The sequence below is a fragment of the Triticum aestivum genome, chromosome 3A (assembly GCF_018294505.1).
Source record: "Triticum aestivum cultivar Chinese Spring chromosome 3A, IWGSC CS RefSeq v2.1, whole genome shotgun sequence".
Lineage (NCBI taxonomy): Eukaryota > Viridiplantae > Streptophyta > Magnoliopsida > Poales > Poaceae > Triticum > Triticum aestivum.
The window spans coordinates 695,883,308-695,886,557 of record NC_057800.1 but is presented as its reverse complement, the minus strand read 5'-3'; the positions used below and the strand labels follow the sequence as shown (position 1 = coordinate 695,886,557).

General features: G+C 38.0%; 1 long non-coding RNA gene across 1 annotated transcript; it reads left to right on the top strand.

The window, feature by feature from the left end:
- The first annotated feature begins 498 nt into the window (after positions 1–498).
- On the top strand, positions 499–2,091 carry LOC123059198 (uncharacterized). Its single transcript, XR_006427386.1, has 2 exons — positions 499–540; positions 1,690–2,091. It is a non-coding gene; the product is annotated as an uncharacterized lncRNA (long non-coding RNA).
- Positions 2,092–3,250: the final 1,159 nt, after the last annotated feature.

Genomic DNA, 3,250 nt, shown 5'->3' with positions numbered 1-3,250 from the left:
CTTCGAACTTGTGCATAGTTGTTCTTTTGCTAACAAAATCTTGATATTTGACAATTTTCATCAGTTGTTTCAATTATGTTACCTATTCAATTGTTTTCGCCTTTGTGATATGCAATCTCGCACCTCATCGGCTTTCTTCTGATACAAAAATGGCATGTATTTATATGTGTCTTTGAGAAAAATATTGCATCATCATTATTATATTGGTATATGCATCGAAGAAAACATAAATTGCAGTTGAAATTAAACAAGTATTTTACATTTTTTTATTGTGTTCTGTTCTCAAAGACTAAATAAAAGTATAAATACCAACTACATTTTACCTGTTCTATTGCTAACCAAGTAACCATCATTACAGAAGCTGGCATCTTCATTTCAAAAATAGATAAAAGAGGAAAAGGGGATACCAAAAGACACAAGCATGTAAGCTTATGTTTTTGTGATTATATTTTACCAATGAACATTATGGTTGATTGCTTAAAAGTCTTTACTTCTAATGCAGCTGGAAGTATTCTAAGTGTATGGCAGAAGCAAGCTGATGTAATATGCCTTGGACTCACTTACATCTTTACAATTGTTTAGATCTGTGGCTGTCTCACCCCTTGTAAAGTAGTAATTTCTGAATTCGGTTTCTCCAGGGCATTAGTTGCACCTTCCTTGTACATGTGTATCCTATATATTAGCAAAAACTGTGAAGTAGCATAATGCCATGTTGGAATTCACGATTACACTTAAAATGACAGTTATCTTCATGATAGCTCCAAGCTTTATTCTAGAAGCTTAGTTTGGTTAGGTACTGTCAGCTATTTTGATTCAGAACTTAAGTGTAGCAAGAGCACAAATTGAAAGTAGGATGCTACTTTTGCTTGGTAGAAACATGAATTGTCCTGATGGTACATTATGCATCTCATTTTACTACTAGTGCATTTGATTGATTGATTGATTCCAAGGCATTCCTTCCTAGTAAATAGTATAGCAAGGCTTAAGCACCAAATTGGCACACTTGCCATCAATGTTGATTATGAAGGTAGATTTATTTCAACCTGAAAGAACCTTGCATTGATTGAGGCATAACAGCAGCCTTTGAACTATGGTAAAGTTTGCAGTTTTTGTTTATGCCTATACTACAAAATTACTTCACTGGTTATACACCATCAAAACCATAATACAGTTCTATCTTGCAGCAATACTTATATCAGTAATGACGTTACACATAATTAAGTGATGGCTATATGTCTCATTACAGCTTTGACAATGACCTCAGGATCAGTAATATGCTCCTGAACTAATACCTTATGCATGATTCATAAGTAACATAGATTGGCGTTAGCCAACACGGGTGGACAATTCTTTGCTCAATGAACCTCTCTTAACTACTTTGCCATTTCTTTGCAATTTCGCCCTTAATGTAATCAGATTGGTATTGTACATGAGCCAAACTTGAAAATTGTTTTTAGTCATGAACATAGTTGATATATTTACTTTTATGTTGGCTTTCATAGTACTAATTGATCTATTTCTTTGCATAACTATATCATATATAATAGCTTATAAGACACATTGATTTCTGTTCTTGCAGCTAGCTATGACCAATGTATGCATAGGGCCAGAATTTGTGAATACTGTAAAGAAACTATAGTATCTTGTCTACAAGATTCTATATTATAGTTCTTATGTATATTGTTGCAGGTATCTCAAAGATACACAAGTTGTTGGAGGTTTGGAAGATGTACAAGTTGCTGGAGGTTTGGACGATCTTACAAGTTGGTGGAGTGATAATATATATTACCTCCGTCCCAAATTATGTTGTCTTAGACTAGAAGGTGTTTAGGTACATCCGTATCTAGACAAATAATTCGGTAGATAGGGAGTATGTAATATGCCTTCTTTGTTGAGCCTAAAGATTTTACAAGTGTCACTTTGCTCATTTTGGTGGTTGTTTTGGCACATAAGCCATGGAATTCTCATTTTGGATGTGTGGCACAATTTCTTTTCCTAGAAACATATGTACTTTGCATTGTGGCAGAATGTTCTTATGTATTTGATTGGTTAATGTTATTGAATGAGACCTTGCATGTAACATTGATTAAAGTGTGTGTATAGATTGTGTGATATGTCTTCATTGCCTCAACATAGTGGACGTGTCTTAAATTAGGGATATATTGCACTGGCTGTGAAACAACATGTGTGTGCTGGCATATTACCTGCCGGGTAAATGTACTTGTGCGGGCTATAGAACTGCCGGTAAGATGTAGTTCCTATTAGATGACTAATCTGCCGGGAGAAAACAAACTGCCGGCAAATACAATGGTCACGGCAGAAAAACTGCCAGGAAATGTTTATCTGCCGGGAGAAGTAATCCCCGGCAGCCGTTCTCATGGCAGTTCTATCTGCCAGGAGAAACTCTGTCCCGGCAGTTTATCTGCCCTCTTAAGTGCATTATCCCGGCAGATTACATGTCGTTGCATCCGTGTTGTGGTGTAGTGATTGCTTATTAAAATAGCACACCACCCCTGCATGCATATGCATGGGCCACACGCATGTAGGGGTGCCCTGCACCCCTGAGGGAGTCCTGGACTAAGGGGTCCTCGGGCGTCCGGCCTTTTATCCATAGGCCGGACTGACGGGTTGTGAAGACATGAAGGCCGAAGACTGTACCCGTGTCCGGATTGGACTCTCCTTGGCGTGGAAGGCAAGGTTGGCGACCAACTATGAAGATTCCTTCTTATGTAACCGACTCAATGTAACCCTAGATCCCTCCGGTGTCTATATAAACCGGAGGGGTTAGTCTGCAAAGGATACACTCATTACCACAGTCATACAGTCTAGGCTTCTAGGGTTTAGCCATTACGATCTCATGGTAGATCAATTCTTGTAATACTCATCTTCATCAAGATCAATCAAGCGGGAAGTATGGTATTGCCTCCATAGAGAGGGCCCGAACCTGGGTAAACATTGTGTCCCCTGTCTCCTGTTACCTGATAACCCACAAGTATAGGGAATCACAACAGCTTTCGAGGGTAGAGTATTCAACCCAAATTTATTGATTCGACATAAGGGGAGCCAAATAATATTCTCAAGTATTAGCAGCTGAGTTGTCAATTCAACCACACCTGGAAACTTAATATTTGCAGCAGAGTGTTTAGTAGCAAAGTAATATGATAGTGATGGTAACGATAACAAAAGAGTAACGAAAGCAACGTAATATTTTTGGTATTATGTAGTGCTTGTAACAATAGCAACGAGAAAG